General features: G+C 46.9%; 1 long non-coding RNA gene across 2 annotated transcripts; it reads left to right on the top strand.

Annotated features, from left to right (window-relative positions):
• Positions 1 to 7: 7 nt before the first annotated feature.
• On the top strand, positions 8 to 13,341 carry LOC140850000 (uncharacterized). 2 transcript variants are annotated; one of them, XR_012132603.1, is made up of 4 exons: positions 8 to 265; positions 10,614 to 10,745; positions 12,584 to 12,810; positions 13,053 to 13,341. It is a non-coding gene; the product is annotated as an uncharacterized lncRNA (long non-coding RNA). The 2 variants fall into 2 exon arrangements; XR_012132602.1 differs by lacking the exon at positions 8 to 265 and having other exon boundaries at positions 10,429 to 10,745.
• Positions 13,342 to 17,805: the final 4,464 nt, after the last annotated feature.

The raw sequence follows: 17,805 nt of genomic DNA, 5'->3' as shown, positions 1-17,805 counted from the left end.
ACCTCGGCAGCTGCGGCGGGGGCGCGAGGAGGAGGCCGCCAGCCCCCGGGATTGGAATCACCCCCTTGCACACTTGCGCACCGTCCCTTTCCGGCGGGGGCGGCCCCGGCTCCGGGCGCTGCGGCGGGGGCTGCTGGCCGGGGTAGCACCCCCGGTCTCGGCTCTCGAGGGTTAAAGCTCTGCCGGCCAGCCGCCTGCACCCCCATCCTACCCCGCCTCCATCCTGGCTGTTCCTGGTGCCCAGCTTGGCAGCCTTTCTCAAACGGTGATTGTTTCCTGGCCGGGCAGTTGGGGTGGGGGGCGGTTCTCCCGGACCGCTAGGCAGAGCTGGGGAGCAGGGAGGGTGTGGCTCCCTCCTTGGCTTCAGGCACCCAGAGTGCGGGATGGCTGTTGGGGGCAGATGGCACCCGCCTCGGTGGGATGGAGATGGGGATCTTCAGGCACGGGGCAATAAAGCAGTCTCACCTGCGGGCCTACTGCCTCCTGGAAGTGTACGTCGAGCTGCTGAGTGTCAGCACCGCTCACAGTGCCCCCTGACGGTCCAAAGGAAAGGCCAGAGGCGATTCTTGGGGTGGAGCAGGACTTAGAATAGGACAAGGGTTGGAGCACAGGAGCCAGCAGGCTATCCAGGAGTTTCCCAGGGCTGCCTGGGCAAAGAAGTCACTTCTCCTGGGCTGGGTGCGTGGGGTGGACTGGGGGACGTGTGACCAGTGAGTCCGTGCCTATGCACGTGTGTGTGCACGCATGTATGGGGAGTGCAGACCTAGCCATGACACGTAGCCATCTATAGAGATACTTCTAGATGTTTTCGTGTCAACTTCCCAGACTTAGAAGCTGTCCTTATATACGCTTTAAAGGTTTGTATCCCAGGCTATTCCTCTTCCTGGACACCTGTGGTCAGGGCCATCTGTGCCTTCTCCGTAGCAACAGATGAAGACCAGCGCCTGTCGCTGGGGTTCTGGCCCCAGTAGGGCCAGAGTGTGTCAGAGATTTTAAGTAGCAGAATCTTCCACAAGGTCTGACACCTTCTTCCCTTTCCTGGTAACCAACTCTAGACCCACTGTTGGGCACTGTTAAATGAGAATTGTACCACGCCTGCCACCTTCTCTGTCCTGGTCAGTACTGAGCCAGGTCCTGCTTCTCCCAAGTATGTACAGGGGCTGGAGGGTGGGGTAGCAGTAGGGCAGGGGCTTCAGAATCAGCCACATTGGTCAAGACCTTAAGGTGAGGAAGGGACTCTACGGTCCACATCATCTCACAGACACTTGAAAAAATAACTAATTACTGCCTCTACGGACAACTGTCCCTCCCTCTCACTCCCTCTTCTGTTCCTGTGCTTAACAGCCCTCATTGCCAGCAAGGAAATTCTTTCAGATCTAACCTGAGTACCTCCTGCTGCACTGCAGGATCATTTCCTTAGTCTCTTAATAAGGCATAAATTATAGTGAACTCTACTCTGCATTTTCCTTCCCCAGTTGGAATAACCTTGCTGCTTCAGACTATCAGCTGAGAGAACCTGTGCTGAGACCGTGTTCTCCTTGCCTACACATGACCATGTTCTTCTTCCCCCTTCGCACCATCTAGAGGGAGGGAAGGGCAGGTGCAGGAGCAGGAAAGGGCAGCACATAAGAGTACAAGGAGGGGCCTGGCCATCAGTTTGCATGGTGTATAAACTGCCTCTTTCCCCAGCCGAGCCAGCCAGTCCCAGTCACAAGATCACCAAATGGCAAGGCAGAAATGACCTTAGAGAGTTTCAAGCTCTAACCCCTCATTTTACAAACAGGGAAACTGAGACCAACAGAGGGGATCAGCAGCAGCATGTAGGGAATGTGCGTGAGACCTTGGTGGGGATCATGACTATTTCTCCCTTAATTCCTCTGGGACAGGCACAGCCTCTCATGGTGGGACTCACACAGTAAGGAGGCCTGGGTTCAGACTAATTTGGGAGACTGCCTTCCCTCACAGCCAGTCTCCGCAGTAATGAAACCAGGGGTTGGACTAACTGGTCTGAGTCCAGCTGGTCCTGACAGGCTGTGGTCAGTTGGACCCCCTCTGCAGGTATCCTGGGGGCTCTCCCTTTTGCTAACCGGAGGTAATCACTGGGAACAGGGAAGGTGACAAGCTTTACCTTCACCATTCTTATAAGAACAATAGTGATATTAAAACCCTTCCTAGGGACCTGTCTTGCAATTTAGCCCCAGGCTCTGTTTACAGAAATTTTTAATATTAATTTTTAGAGCCAACTTAAAACAATAATGTGGGATTAAAATTAGCACGATAAGTCTCAGTGAAGAGAGAACAGCCTGCCATTAGTTTCCGTGGGAAGTTTTGGCAATACCCCAAGTGCATGAACACACACAAATACACAAACAGCTATGTAGACACATAGCAGGCACACAGGAACAGACACACACCCAGCACACTAAACTCTCTTATACCTCAAGTGCACACATGTGTGCATGCACATCTGCATACCTGCATCCACCACTACATAAAGACATGCATGTGCATACACACACAAGCACATTCATTTACACTAGTCCCACAGGGTGTTGGGGTCATAACTACCACCATCCTACCCTTTTTCTTTCTTTCTGCTTGGCCTCTACAGGTAAGTGGAGATCCTTCCCTTCCACATCGAGCTTTAGTGCATCTCCATCACTTAGCCCTTGCTGGAAACATCTGCGTGGCCCCTGGATCTCCCTGAATGACTTCATCTCCTCCTCCTCCTCCTTAAACTACCATGAGGAAGCCCCTCTTCTCAGAGGCCCCCCAAACCTAGCACCAAAATATTTAGTATGCAAAGCCCGAGTCTGTCCTGTGGGACAAGCTATTACGTGTTTATTGTGTAGTTAAGCAGGACAGGAGCCCTGCCTCTGCTGTGGTCCTGGCCCAGCTCCTACAGTCTGACTCCCAGAAGTGTCCCATAAAACCATCATCTGCAATGCAAAACCGGCCTGTTTCCAGGCCTCATAGCTGTGTTTCTTTGAAAAAGGCAGGAGCTTCTTTAAAGTGACAGCCAGATAAGACATATGAGTAGAAACAATATATTCAGGGGAGGACTGAAGAAGTTTAAGATGTCCCATATTCCAAATGAGGGTCTGAACTAGATCAGGGATGGCAAATCAACTTTATTGTGCATGCCAGTTTTAGTAAATTAGTTGTGGGTGAGTGAAGTGCTGTGTAAAGTGTTCTAAAATTACATCTGTGGCAAGCAGGACAGAGCACCATGAGGTTTGCCTTGATGGGTAGTAGGGTAGTGATGGCCATTCATGCTAGTGATATCTAAGATCCTTTTACCTTCTGGGATTATATGTCCCTAAAACTTAGTGATTCTGTGTGTTCTCCTTTTTTTCTTTCTTTAAAAAAAAAATTAGTTAGTTCACCCTTCAACTAACTTCTACCAGTGTCTGTTAGGTGCTTTTTTTTGGGCAGTACATTATATTTCCTGCAATGAGCTTACAGCCTAAAGGGAAAAGGGACAAATAAATAGACACAAAGACAGCACTCTATGGAATTGATGACATGTTCTTGGTAGTACAAATATGATGAGTTCCTGGCACAATGGGTCTCCCAAATCAAATTACAATCCTCTCTGCATGTCAGTGGCCCAACTGGCAGAACTTGAAAGTGAGCTGTCCATGACATAGCTCTGAGGTCCACCTCTGAGTCACCAGTTTGCTGGTACACCGACCTTGTTTTTCTTTTTTCTCATTCTTAAAAATAATAATTTTTTTGAGGTATATACAATAGATATTGTATTGAACGGAAGTATATACAAAGGATATGCAATATTAAATTCGTTTCAAGTGTACAACATAGTGATTCAACATTATGTACATTATTAGATACTCACCCCAACTAGTGTAGTTACTATCTGTCCATAAAGAAGGATGTTACAGAACTACTATTTTATCTATGCTGTACTTTCATCCCCGTAATTTATACTCTGATTTAAGTTTTGTGCCTCTTTATCCCCTTCACCTATTTCAACCCCAACCCCTCCCCATAGTGACCAGCAGTCACTTCTTAGTGTCTATGAGCCTACTGTGTGTTGTTCATTTTGTTTTGTTTTGTTTTTAGATTAAATACACCTTGCTGAATGACAGTAGCCTGCTGATAAAGCTAGGGCAATCAGAGAACCTCCTCTAGACTTAGCCTAGCTAAGTGGTCACACAAACACCATCTAGTAGAACTAACTCCATGGTTGCCAGACAGGAAGGCCCAGCACACTCACAATTGGAAACAGTCCTTAAAGCTCCTAGTATTGTTTGGGGTGTGTTGCTGAAATGTCCTTGTTTTAGGTTTGGGATTAAGGGGTAGGCTGGGAGTGTGTTTGCAATGAGACAACTTGGGAATACAACTAGAGCTACTAGGCAGGCCATTCCCACTGTCCTTGCTTCTTCTCTCCCTATCATCTTCATGAATTTCAGCAGATTCATTTGTGATAAAACAGGCTTAAGAAACCTTAAGCAATGGGAAAGTAGACATTTAAATTTTTCCATTTGGTTCACACTGAGGCCAGAGAGGAAAGAAAGCAGCCCGGGCCACATCACATGGCTGCCAGTTCTCCTGCATGCTTTGACCCCCAGTGGGCCTGGAGAGCCCGGACATTTCCAGTGGGCAGAGGCCCTGCTGAGGCTGAGGTCTATAAAACCCAATCCATTCATCTCAGTGGTGAATGGTGACTCTCTTTGCTTCTCTTGAAGATCCCACAATTAAACAGGCAGAGAAATGTATTTCATAAAATATGTACATTGTTTGCTTTGTACAAAAGCATTTTAATTTCTCTTAGCTCAGAGCCAAGATGTGCATGGGAGGAGTAATCTTTCACTGCACATTAGAATCAAGCCCTGGCCAAGAGTACCTTCTGGGGCAAAAGCTTAATCATCATCATGTCTTCATTGTAATCACCATCGCCACCACCTCTATGCTCATCACCATCATCTCCACTATTTATTTGGTCAGTATATAATTACACATGAGTTCCACAGGAGTTCAGACTATGTCTTGTTCATCAAATCAGTTCTTTCACTGAGCGCAATGCTTCTTACATGCTAGATGCCAGATGATTATCAGATGTTGTAAGTGTTTATTAAAAATGAAAGAAGTTTCACATAAATTATGTTGTTTGTTCCTGAGTATAACCCCATGATAAGGGCAAGGTGGGTCCCATTACCCCCAAATTATATATAAGAAAGCTGAGCACAGATGGGTGACTGTCTTGTTCTGCCCCTGTCTTGGGGTCTGACCTCACAGCAGTCATTGTCCTCTGTGGTCAGGTGTTCCTTCTTTGGTAGAATCTGATCACTAGTTTCCCTTCCCCTACCTCCCTTCTGGCCCTGGCAGGAGCCTTTGCTTGGGGCCGAAGGTAGCCCTTAACCTATTTGGCTCCTGTGCTGTCAGACTTACCTCAGTCCATTGATAATGGCACTCTGGCAGCACCAGAGCCTGAGGAGCAAATTCTTCATTATTGGATGGAGCTGACATGCAAGTGCAATTGGACTAAATTGATTGTATTTTCCAAATCATCGCCCAGTTTCTAATTCTATCTATGAGATGGACTAATTTGAACAAGAATAAGCTTCTAAGTTGAGAATCCAAGCCCTTGACCATGAAAGGAAAAAGGGGCTCTGTGCAGTCCAGGCAGGAAAGAGATTTATGGGTCTGTTACAAGCCAAGGGGTTTTTCCAGAAAGGGTCCCTGGGCAAGAGGGAAATAGTGCACCATTGGGAGGGGCACCTGTCACTCTCCTCTGTGCTGCTCTGCTGTCTTCCACCATTACATCTGCATTGGGCAATAGTTTCTCAAAACCAGCTAAGTAGAGTAGTGGGCTTACATTCTGGCTCCAGCGGCCCCTTGGATAGAACCAAGGAAATGGGCAGAGGTAGATTTAAAACCCCTATAGCTCAGAACTAGAAGGAACCGGAGGTAATTCACCCAAACCCCTGCAGGATATGCTATTCTGTACAACACCCTCAGGGGTGCCTGTCTTAGATCGATTTAACCCGATGCCAGAGGCCCCATTACCTTCTAAGACATCCCTTCCCTCTACGGTAGCTTTTTAAATCAGGAAGTTCTTTCTATGAAAACTGAAATCTGCCTCCCTTTAACTCTGTGGGTCACGTGCTCTAGTGCCTCTCAAAATTTAAAGTAATTAGGAATCTACTGATTCTGATTAGAATCTGATTAAAATGTAGATTCTGATTCAGAAGGCCTTATATCCTGAATTTCTGTAAAGTTCTAAGGTGATGCTGATACCATGAGTCCAATAATTTCTCCTTGAGTAGCCAAGTTCATGGGCACAAGACAGGGTAAGAGTTTGGAGGCAGCAGGAATGTCCATCTTTTCATTTCTTTTCATTTCCTATGTTCCATTATGTTCATAGTCAACAAGTTTTATAAAATCATAGGATGTCAAGTCTAGAAGAGACCTTCTCCTCCAAAAGAGATCTTGTGTAATTTTTTTCATTTTACAAATGAGGACACTGTAGTCCAAGAGGTCCTGATATTTCCCTAAAATTATAAGGCTGGCAGAGCTGAGAACAGCTAGAATGAAGGTTTGCCAAGCCAGGATCTTTTACTCTTAAATGGTGCTGACTTCAGATATTGAAAGTAAGGGGAGCAGGTAAGAGAAGGTAATAAAATGTGGTTCTCAAGCTGCTGGGGGAGGTGGACTCACAGGGGAGGCAGCTCCTTCCAGCAATGCTCTATAGGATTAAGACTAGAAGGTCTCAGGAGCTCCTGCCGGGGAAAGAGGGTGGAGCAGGAGAGATGCGTGAGAGAAATAAGGCATCAGAGAGGTGGGGAAAACATTCACGGAGAGTGGGGACAGGCAGAATGCAAAACATTCGGGACTCCTGTTAAATAGGAAGAGATATTGGGAGGTAGAGAGAAGAAGGAAGGGACTGAATCAGAGAAATGGTGTCAGAGAAAACGGGCGCCCCTCACTCCCGTTTCTTTTCCCTATAGTCCTCTGCCCTTTGTGCAGTATTTCCTGCTTGTAGACACATTTCCCCAGCTGTACATAATAAGCATCTCGAGGGTGAGGACCAGGACTGGTCGACCAGTACATTCCAAGCACCTAACCTAGGGCCTAGTGTCCAGTAGGTACTTCACACACATGTTCGAATGCATGAACGCCTTACTAAATAATCAGAAATGGGAGGCAAAACTTAGGACTACACGGCCTGATAAGGAAAGTCTGATTACTGTAGTTATAAAAAAAATGTCTTGATAGGAAAATGTGCTAATGAGACCTAGGATACCAAGAAGATTTGATGGATTTTGGATGTGCATGATGAGGGACACTGAGGAATTAAGAGGTTTGTGGATCAAAGAAGGGGAATAGCAGAAAGAGAATCAGATTTTTTAGGACAAACCAAGAATTCTGTTTTGGTCTTTAAGTTTGAGATGGATATTGAGTTCTGAATAGAGAGTATAAGTATGAATTCCGAATAGACAGTTGGAAATGACTGGTCTCCCCAGATTAAGAAAAACTGCTGGAAGCTGCAGGGCTGGCCTGTGTCCCTCTCCACCCCGGAGGCTGAGAGAATCTTACTCTAGCTGCATGGAATAGAATCAGAGAGCCTTCCTTCTGGAGCCTGGGCACAAGACAGGATGAGAGTTTGGAGGCAGCAGGATGTCCATCTTTTCATTTCTTTTGGACTGAGAGTTTATCGCCAGGACTCACAGCAATGCTGCTTTGCCTCTGCTCATGGAAATTCAGTATCTTGAAAGCACCATGAAATAAATATGGGGTAGCAAAGGAAAACTGAAGCACAGTGAAAAGATCCCTTCGGCATGAGGGAGAGAACAATCAGAACACGCAGGGTAGGTGCCTCTGCTAGAGGCCACAGAGGGGAACAACAAGAGTGACTACAGAACCCAAACACCTAGGGAGATGAAATCACAGCATAGTGGGGACTTTCTAGGCTCGGAAGCCATGTTTCCAAACTGAAAACTTCAGTAGCTGGATTAAAGAAAATGCCAACTCCTGAGAAGCAAATTAGTGTCTTAGAAGATCAAGTGGAAGAAATATCTCAAATACAGGGTAAAAAATAGTTGGGAATTATGAGGAAGAAAAAAAGAGGGAAGTGGAGGGCAGATTCTGGAGACTTCACATGTAAGTAGCAGGAGCTGCAGAAGGAAAAGAAGGAGAAAAGGTAGCAACACGGACATTTTTCTTGGTTTTTCAAAAATCTTGAATCTGAAGATTGAAAAAGCTCATTGAGCTCTAGTTACATCTTTATTACCTCTCCCTCAGTTCTAGACAGATGAGTACCCAGTCAACACTGACCCTGAGGGAGCTCTGGGAGAGGTAGGGGAGTGGGGGAAGGGAGGATGTGGCTTCAGACCACGTTTCTGCTGTGAGTGGCAGGACTCACCTGACGTTCATGGATCCAAGAACACAGAAGGAGCCCAGTCCCAGATGAATGTCAAAGGAGTTAGCTAGGGACCAGTGTCTGGCTTCAAGCTTAGGCTCAGTGGTCTAAGGGAAATGGGCATATTCCGGGCACCTGGGGCTCCCCTCCACTAGACCGCATGCTCACTTGCAGGTGCCCAGTGTCCCTGAGTGACCTAGGAACAGAGCACAGGGCTGTGGAGAGGCGTGATGAAACCTGGAGCTATGATTCCATGCTGCTGGCCCAGCATCATGAGTGTGTGGGGCAGACGTACCCCAGCACCAATCTGCATCTTCCCTGAGGTTGAGGGACCAGGCAGAGCTCTTCCTAATAAGCACATGGGGACCACACCAATTCACCAAACAGAACAGGCTTTTACCATAAGTGCTGGAGCTCTGGTCACCCTGAGAGTGACATACCTGCTGACCAGCTGGGATCCATCCATTCCTGGAGGCCAAAATGATGAAGGGTATTGAGGAGCAGGGGCGTCAGGTTGGGGCCATGTCCACCGTGAAAGGTTCTGGATCTTTTCACATGGCTGGGGCATTTAGAAATTTCAATGTACCCTCTCCAGTAGGAAGGCTTAGGTCAAAGGTGCTCCTTCTGTGTTCCCTAGTGTGCTGAGAGCATGGCAGCAGGAGGGGCGAGCAGGCAAGCAAGCACAGGGAACACCATATAATTCAGCCTCCGATGTGGGTTTGGAAGACCTGTCAGAATGCAGAGGTCATCTGGTTAGCAGCCTCCACTATTCTAGGCTTGTGCTTAGGAATAATAGTCATCTTAGCTAATGTACATATCATCTCATACCATTTACAAACCACTGTCTAACACACTATCTTCTTATTATGACTATGTTACATCTTTGAATTGCTTCCATGAGAGAGGTAGGGACAGGGATTACTATGTACCCATTTTACAGATAGAATAAGAGAACTGAGGCTTTTTTGTAGATGAAGAAAATAAGGAACTGTGAGGCTCAGTTGGTCCCAATTCTTCACCGCTCCCTGAATGTACACCCCTGTCATAGTCTTGCTGCAGGCAGTATGGTTTCCTGTTCTTTGACTCGGGGCCTGTCTATGTAACTTACCTGGGACATCGGAATGGGGTGGAAGTGACATCAAGCCATGCTGAAGCCAGGGCTTAAGAGGCTCTGTAGACCTTTGCCTTTTTCCACCTGTGCCATAGCTGTGAGAAGAGTTATTGCCCCTTGGCCTGGGCCCAGAACCTGTGGACAGGCCCCAGCATTTGCAGGCCTGCAGCCTGAAGCTGAGTTGCCCTGTTGGGCTGCAGATCTGTGACTACAAATGGCCGTTGTTTTAAGCCACTAAGGTTTTGTTCATTTGTTTCCATTACGCAGAATTTCTATAGCAATAGCCAGCTGAAGCTCTGAGACGCAGTGTCACCAAGTACTTCTTCAACTTTTGTCTGCAAAAGGTTCACTGAGATTCCTGTGGAAACACAGGCTCACTGGACCCCAGGAGATTCAGATTTACTAATATGCGGAAGGGCCCCAGGAATCTTCATCCTGACTTGATGCCTTGAAGCTCTGTGACAGGGGTTTGCCTTAATACACACTGAACGGGAAAAGCCGCACTGCTTGCCTCAGTGGCCCATGGCTGGTGGGAAGGAGTGTCGGAATACATTTTTCAAGATCAGGGCTGTTGGCCTCAGGGTGCAAATATTTCTCTCTATGGTCCAGCCAAGAATCCTGTGTGCGTGTGTGTGTGTGAGTGTGTGTGTGCACGTGCACTGGTGGCATGTACGGGGTGCAGCTCATTATTTTTGTGACCTGGGGCCCTACTCTGTGTGCTGTGAACTGTGGAGTTCTAATCTAGCAAATTATTCCAGGAACGTGGCTAATGCCGTGCTCTGAACTGCTTGCAGCTGCAGCTTCTTGAAGAGAGCTGCCCCTCCCAACACAGGCACACACACACACAGACACACACACACAGACACACACACACACACACACACACACACACACAAAAGACGGCACTTTTCTTTCTGCAAAAATCAAATTGGCCTCCTTGTTGCAGGCTCAAAGCAGCTGTTTATTTGTTGTTTTTGTGTTTTCAACTGTTGTGATGAGGTTTGCTTCTTTTTCCTTTAACTGAATTACATGTCATTTAGCTCTTCAGTGCAAGCTGCAGAGTAAGCTGGATTCTTCTGTCATGTGGGCTTCAAATTCCTTCTCTCTCTTACAATCCAGTTAGACCAGCACAGCCACACTGGGGTCCTGAGGCTCCTCAAGGAGAAAAGCCCAGAAACACGAGGTGTTCTTTTGGCCCAGTCTGATGCTCTCCCCCATCTTCCCTCCCTGGGAGGACAGCTCTGGACCGAGGTAGGAAGAGAGCAGCATATTCTTTCTCCCAAACGTGTCCTCTGCCCATGTTCTGTGAGTGTTCTGGAATGTAGGGTCTCAAATCTGGTCCATCTTTTGCATATGGGTCTCTTGGCCACATTGCCTTGGCCTATGGTATCTGATGAGTACAAGAGAAAGAGAATGGAAATAAATTTGCTGGGACTGGGAGCATACAGAGACCAAATGCTTTCAGAACCTTTCTTTTAACTCTTCAGAGCCACACTAACTTGAAGGGGCCAGAGAAGCTCACCATTAGTAAAATGCTCCTTCCATTTTCCTGCTGCTGAGCCCTGGTGTCCACTCCTGCCTCTTAGTCCTGTTCCTGTCTCCAGGCAGGACCATTCCTAGACCATCCCTATCACCCACGGTGTCTGGAGGAATTGCTATTCCCTTTGTAAGTGATTGACTTGCTATGTGACCACCAGCAATCACTTCCCCTTCCTGAGTTTGAGTTTTTTTTTACATTGAAATGGGGTAGATGGGCTTGGTGAGCTGTGTATAAGACACTTTTAATTCTAGATGTCTTTGATTAGCATGTATGACTATGTCTAAACCTAATTACTTCTTAGTAATTCTGTGGGGGAATTTGTTTAGCATTGTCTGCTTAGCATCATGGTGATAAAGAACCTTGATCTTCAGGTAGATTGGGCGTGGTAGTAGGCTTGATAGCATTCAAGGGCCACTATCAAGGGAGATGATGGAAACAAGGTCTCTTAGATCTGAGGTTTTCTTGACAGCAAAATATCAGGATTATGAGTTAAGAGACTGGGCAGCTCAGGGCAGTCCACAGAGCAGGTTTTAGCAGCAGGGAAGACAGCCAGCTGGATCCCAGGGGCCATGGAATGGGGAGGTGAACTAAAAGGTTGGCAGGTGGGAGAGCTTGGCACAGAGGTGCCTTGAGAAGGTCAGGCTGGCAGGAGGCTTATGCAGAAAGCTCTGGCGGATGCAGCAGGAGACCAACTGTATGAACTAAAGTTTCCCAGTTCCTGGAAGGGGGTAAGCAGTGGGTGTGCCAGCCCTAGAGGCCTAGAAGAGACAGGGACTCGCCTAGGAGGGGCAGGATGAGCAGTAGCTGAGCATAGTATCTGGGGCCCACAGGCAGGCACTGACACACCCCTGCCTAAGCCGGATCATGGGGTGTGAGCATCTGCAGCTTCGGGGACCTCACACACTCTCAGCTCACCTTCCCTTTCCCAGATGTTTGTCAGGCTGCAGTCCTGCTGCGTGAGATGGGGCTGGTGCTCCCCAGGATCCTGGGTGGGGGTCGAGGGGCAGGGGACCCCCTCCTTCCTGTCCTCTTCTGTACCTGCACATTGGCAGGGTCAGTGGAAGTCCTGGCTTAGTGGCCTGGAGGGCTTATAAACTGATGACGACTCTGTTCTGGAGGTGCAATTTGCTATTCCCGAGCCCCCACCCCCAAATAAATTGCTGCTCTTCACAGCAGGATTAAAGGATGCTTTTAATAATAATGCAAGAAGGTTATACATTTTTCCTCAGTCAAGCCTCTTATGAAAAAATAAACCAAAAACAGAACTCTGGATACAGGAATGCTATTTTTAGAAGCAGCAAACCAGTGTTCTCCCCTTACAGTGGGAAAGGAAGGACCTGCACCCAGGGGTCCCACACTTCCTTGCGTCAATACCTTTCAGGTAAGTGTTTTCCTCTTAGTTAGCAGGCAGGGAAACAGCAAGTCAGAGAAGCTGAAACAGCTGCTTGAGGGTGCAGAACTATAGCGGGAGGGCAGCGGGCACCATGTGTTTCTGGTCCCAGCTGAGAGGGGGGACGTTACCTCCGTCCTGAACCTTTCGTTCCACCAGGAGAAGCCCCCGCCTTCTGGGAGGTGTCCGCTCATGGGGCTGCCTAGGAAACCGTCTGGAGCCAGGCTCTGCTCTGCTGTCCAGCTCTACTGAAGAGGCGCGCAGGGATAAAAGCCAGGAAGATTCTTAGACGATATCCAGTCCAGTGGTTTACATACTTGATTTTCCCAAACAATAATAATCTCCAGTGTTTACAACAGATAAAAGAATTACTGTTCCTGCTTCAGGTGGGTTAAGCCCTGGGGTTGAGGGTGAGGCAGGCTGTGGTGGGGGCAGTGGTGGGTCACCTCTTCCTGGCTTCCCAAGTACCTCAGCGAGCTCCCGGGAGCCTCAGAAAAACCATGGACTGTCCCATGCACCCATTTTGTGGGTATGGAGACTAAGGTTCCAGGGGATTTGCCCAAGATCACACAGCATCTGAGAGCTTGGAGCAGGGCCCAGGTCTCCTGGTTCATTCTATGTCCCTTAGGGGCTCAAGATAGTATGCCTGGCCAAGATGGGCTCTGAGGAAACCTCTGCTCTCTGCAGAGACCCGACGCACTGGGTGGGTGAGTCTACAGCCCTTCCTGCCCCACCCCACTGCCCCAGGTTGCCCAGGACGCAGAACTGGCTGCGGCACAGTAACCTGCAATATGCTTCTGGAACTTGGCTTGGGGGGCTTCCTTACAGCTCGGCCGGGAGCACGGATGCCTCCACCAAAAAGCCCGACCTCTGCTGTTGATTTCTCATGATTGTGTTCATTTCAGTAAATTCCTTGAATCCGCTACCATGTGTGATTTAGTTCTTATCCTCATTTTTCAGATTTTGGTTCGAAAATACGGTTGCTGTAGGTAGATGACCTCAAAATTGAGGAGTCTCCTGGCAAAAACGGGGCCTCTGTCCCCACTGTGGGATGCCGTTCCCGAATCAGGAGTGGCCCACTGCTAAAGTCCCCCGTTTCCTGGCAGTTCTTTTCCCTTGCCCTTCTCAGTGTGCCAAGCCCCACCCCCACACTGCCCTGCTCGCCCCGGCTGCTCTGGGCCCTCAGCACGTGACCTTGGGGGGAGGCGCGTCTAGGTGTGTCTTGCATCCAGTGCCCGTTATGAGCAGGCGCTGGAGACACACACAGCGAGGAGGTGCGGTCCGCTTGGTCATGCTCCTGGGGAAGGGGACATGTAAGCAGTATGGTGTGGTGAGTTCTGGGGGCGTTCTGGGCTCATCAAACTGCATCCTGAAGAAGGCCCTCAGGAGAGGGAGAGGGAGAAGGTGTCCTACAGGGAGGACGGCAGAGCCCAGAGTCTAAGGGACATATCAGCCCCATTTAAATTTTCTCAGAGTCAGGGAGTGTATCTGAGCCCTCTGATCCTATTTTCTTGAAGACTAACATTGCAGTGAAGAAAAACCACTGTTGGAGAGTCCCCGGGGCTCCTGCACAGAGGCCGCTGCCCCGCTGAGAGAGGCAAAGACGAGCCAGAAAGTAGCTCATGCTCGCTGCCCAGCGATGAAGGACACCCCCGGGGAAGGTTATCATGTCATCATTAGCTCCTGCAGCAGGGGGCGCCCTCCCTCCCGGACCCAGGCCCCCTGCGGGACTGGCTCTAAGGACAGGAACTGGGTGCTCATTAGGTGAAGCCACCCCTCAAGCAGCCACATGGCATCCCCAGGCACCGCTGGATCTGTAGAGAAGCGCCCTCCTCCATTTTTAAAAATCTGGGTTCTTGCCTTTTCATGGCACTTTTCAATGGATAAAGAATGTTCACATCTGTCTACTGCTCTCTTGTCTGCTGTGAGCATTATCATTCCCCTTCACTGCTGAGAAGGGGGAGATTCAAGAGAAGATCCAACTTACACTGTTAACAAACAGGTGGGGAGCCAGGATTTGAATAGTTTTTTTTGGACAGTATCTCTATTTAGTTTATCTCTGCTCCTGGGTTGGGAAGAGGAAAGGAAGAAAATAATATTTATTGATTGCCTCTCATATGGAGACACTATCTATATGAATAATAAATCCTACTTTATAGGTGAAGACTGAAGCCCAGAGGGGTTAAACAACGTGCCCTATGTTGCTCAGCTGCTGAGTGGTGAGCTGGAATTTAGCTTCAGGCTTCATTTCATTGTATCTTTCTTCTTTCCATGATATTCCCGATACTTCTGGCTCTGGGATAGGCTGGTTCTCTTCCCAATCTCTCCTCTGGGTTCAGGCACAGTGTAGCTCCCTTAAGTCTTCATGATGGAGCTTTGTGGGGTACTCAGCTATTTCCTTTATTTTAGCCAGAACCACAGTTGGGGCCCCCCTGCAAAGCCTTATTTGTTTGGGTTAGTGGGTGTTTCAGAATTAGAACTAATTTCTGCAACAACAAGAACCTGGACAATGACCTCTTCTAAGTATCACCAGAAGTCACCGCACAGCTGACCGCAGTCCATGCAGCGGTAAGGGGACTTACCCTGAGACTGGCAGCCTGCCTGCAGGGTCCACAGCCCTGGGCATTTCCAGCCTACTGCACCCTTCAGTGATACGCTGTCCCTGTGCCTGCCCTCCCCAGACCCTCCTGAGTCCTGTGGCTTTGGCTGTGTCTCCCATGCTGGTTCCATTTGACTGGTCATTGAGGGAAAGAGGCTGGCCGGAGCATTGTCATCAGCCTTGATCCCAAAGAGCAGGGGGCAGTGTGAGGGCCGTCTGACTCCTGGTTTCAGCATCGGCACAGAGGTCCTAGGAATATGCTCCAGTGTCCTGTAGGTGTCTTAGGCTTGACCCTAAAGGTCATTGACAGGAATGCTGAAGATAAATTACATGTCATATAATTACGGTTAAGGGCCAATGAGTGAGATCTTCCAAATTTGCTAATCAGTAAGCAAATGTAGGCACAATAGTTGTAGATGTGGCTGGTAGAAACTCAGAGAACTAAAGGAATTTCAGGACTATCTAATACAACCTATTCACGGATGCAAATAGGGCAGCCAGAGAGGAGACGTGGTATCCCTGATCACACAGCTGGGAAGCAGCAGAGCTGAGATCAGGATTCATACTTACAGGTGCCTTTTTTTTTTGTAATTATGCCATGATGTTGCTACTTTGTATATTCTATTTCTTATCTTTATTTTGGCCCAAGGTACCAAATTATTTCAGATCAAAATGTTCATTTGGGCTCTAGATTAGCTGCATAATTGCTGTATGGATCTTCTGCTGGCAGCTCTTTGCTGGCAGGGGCCAGGCCCTGCCCTGTGACCTCTATTTCTGGGGGAGACATGCCGGAAAGGGTGAGTGCTCACTGGATCCCGCACAGCTCTCTGCCTGCCCACGTGCCCCACCCACACCAAATACAGAGCTAAGAAAACAGCTAAGAATGAGAACAGAGGAGTTGAATTATGATAGGGAGGTGTGTTTTACCATATGTTAGAACATATCAAAAATCATTACTAACCAAGGCAGTATAGTAGCCAAGGAGGAGGAGAGGGATTTATATAGCGCAGAGTAACCCAGATAAGAGTCCTGATAGATTGTAGGAGGTCTGGCATCTCAGCAAGGGGTAAGCAATCAGATACTATGGGGAAAAATGACTTGTTCTTTGGGAAAAATAAGCTTTTTAGAACTTCACTTTATACCATATGTCTAAAGGGATATATGTCAATGGGAAATTGAAATTAGAAAAAAATGTAAGTCTGTGCATACTTTGAAATAAAAAGCATATTTTAGACATAAAAGTAATAAAAGAAATAACAAGAATTTGATGATTTTTGAAAATTCTGTACATCAGAAGTGTTCTATAGAGAAAAGGAAAATGTAATGGAAAAAGTTACAGCTATCAAAAACAAAGAATAAATTATCTGAAGAGCTCACACCTATATCGGGAAGAAAAATATTAAAACCCCATAAATAATAAAGATAATAAGTGGGCAGGTTGAAATACCAAGGTCTAAGAAACATATTAAAAAGGTTAATTCTTCCTAGAATCAAATAAGTGCAAATTAGTGAAAATGAGTTCCTATTTTCACCTACTAAATCAACAAAGATTTGAAAGATAACTGTTTTGATGTGCTTCAAGAACTGAGGACATATTAGCAGCTTTCTCATATGCTGATCACTGATGGCAGGACTTTAATCTACAGCAGTGTGAGCACATGTATGAGAAGTCTTTATATATGTTCAAACCATTTGATTAAATAGTTCTCCTTTGTGTTTGAGATTCATGCACAAGGATGTTCATTCTAATGTTACTTATTAGAATCACAACCCAAATATTAATTCCCTCTTTAAATCACTTATTCCTTAAATATCAAGACCTGCTATGTTCTAAACACCATATTCAATATTGGGGATATGCTGGTGACTAGAAAGTACAGGGTTCCTGCAATTTGTGGAACTTAGTGTTTACTGGAGAGAAAAGAAACAAATGAGTAAAACAATTAAGAATTCTTTATCATTAAAAGAAAAAATTGTAACTGTGAGGTGACAGATGCTGACTAAACTTATTGTGGCAATTATTTTGCAACATATATATATACATATATAAAATCACTATGTTGTATACCTAAAACTATTACAATGCTATATGTCAATTATAGCTCAATAAAACTGGAAAGTAAGAAAATAGAGGATTGTTCAACTATGGTATACAACCATGGTATAATTATGGTATGTTCTTACACTAAAATATTATGTGACCTTTAAATGTGATGTCTATAAAGAATGACATGCATCCATCCAACAAGTATTTGTGGAATACTTAATATGTACCTGGGACTATGGTAGGCATAGAGTATACAAATGTCAGGGACTATGGTAGGCATAGAGGATACAATTGTCAGGGACTATGGTAGGCATAGGGGCTATAATTGTGAGGGACTATGGTAGGCATAGAGGATACAATTGTCAAAACAGACACATTCCCTGGCCTCATGGCCCTTACATAACCAGGAAATTCTATTACTGCTGATAAGGACTTTGGTACAGGACTAAGGTAGCCCATAGGAGAGGCTGTTACTAAAAATATGAGTAGTCAGAGAACTCTGCCTAGAAGAAATGTCATCTAAGCTGGGACACCAAGAATGAGTAAGAGTTAGCCAGATCAAGGGGTCAGAGGAGAATCCTGCTACAAACCGACATCAGGAAGTGCTTAGGAAAAAGGTAGGATACACAATTGTACATATAACATGACACCAATGGTATAGAAATCTGTAAAAACATACCAGGAAGAAATATAGTACTAAAATGTTAGCAGAGGCTGATGGAATTATATGTGATC

This window comes from Manis javanica, chromosome 6 (genome assembly GCF_040802235.1).
Source record: "Manis javanica isolate MJ-LG chromosome 6, MJ_LKY, whole genome shotgun sequence".
Classification (NCBI taxonomy): domain Eukaryota; kingdom Metazoa; phylum Chordata; class Mammalia; order Pholidota; family Manidae; genus Manis; species Manis javanica.
Note: the sequence above shows the minus strand (reverse complement) of the source record. Positions and strands in the feature narration are given on the sequence as shown.